At 47.5% G+C, this 930-nt stretch overlaps 1 pseudogene; it reads left to right on the forward strand.

Moving 5' to 3' along the window:
* On the forward strand, window positions 1-930 carry LOC102532433 (olfactory receptor 5AR1-like; annotated as a pseudogene).

Here is a 930-nt window from a genome sequence, read left to right on the forward strand (position 1 = left end):
AAGATGGATAAAGAAAACCACTCAGTGGTGACTGAGTTTATCTTTATGGGCATCACTCACGACCCTCAGCTGCAGATCATCTTCTTTGTGGTCTTCCTCTTGGTCTACCTGGTCAACACGGTGGGGAATGTTAGTATGATTACCCTGATCATAACAGACACCCAGGTTCACACACCCATGTACTTCTTCCTCTGCAACCTCTCCTTTGTTGACCTGGGCTACTCCTCAGCCATTGCCCCCAGGACGCTGGCTGACTTCCTAGCAAAGCACAAAATCATCTCCTTCTCCAGCTATGCCACCCAGTCTGCTTTCTTTGTAGGTTTTGTGGATGCTGAGTGCTATGTCCTGGCTGCCATGACCTATGACCGTTTCGTGGCCATCTGTTGACCTCTCCACTACAGCACTCTCATGTGCAAGCAAGACTGCTTGGCTCTCGTGCTGGGTTCTGACCTGGCTGGTCTGGTGATTTTAGTTGCCCACACTTCCCTCACCTTCAGTTTGAGTTACTGTGGTTCCAGTATCATAAACCACTTCTGTGAAATCCCACTGCTTCTAGCCCTCTCTTGCTCAGACACCTACATCAGTGAGATCGTGCTCTTCAGTGTGTGTGGCTTCATTGAATTCAGCACCATCCTCATCTTCATCTCCTATGCCTTCATCCTCATCACCATTATCAGAATGCGCTCTGCTGAAGGCCGCCTTAAGGCTTTCTCCACCTGTGGGTCTCACCTCACTGGTGTCACACTTTTTTATGGCACGGTCATGTTCATGTACCTGAGGCCAACATCCAGCTACTTCCTGGATCAAGACAAGTGGGCCTCTGTGTTCTACACTGTTATCATCCCCATGTTGATTCCTTTGATCTACAGTTTACAAAACAAGGATGTGAAAGCTGCTTTCAAAAATCTAATTAGAAAAAAACCTCAATAA

Source organism: Vicugna pacos, unplaced genomic scaffold (genome assembly GCF_048564905.1).
Source record: "Vicugna pacos unplaced genomic scaffold, VicPac4 scaffold_21, whole genome shotgun sequence".
NCBI classification, from domain to species: domain Eukaryota; kingdom Metazoa; phylum Chordata; class Mammalia; order Artiodactyla; family Camelidae; genus Vicugna; species Vicugna pacos.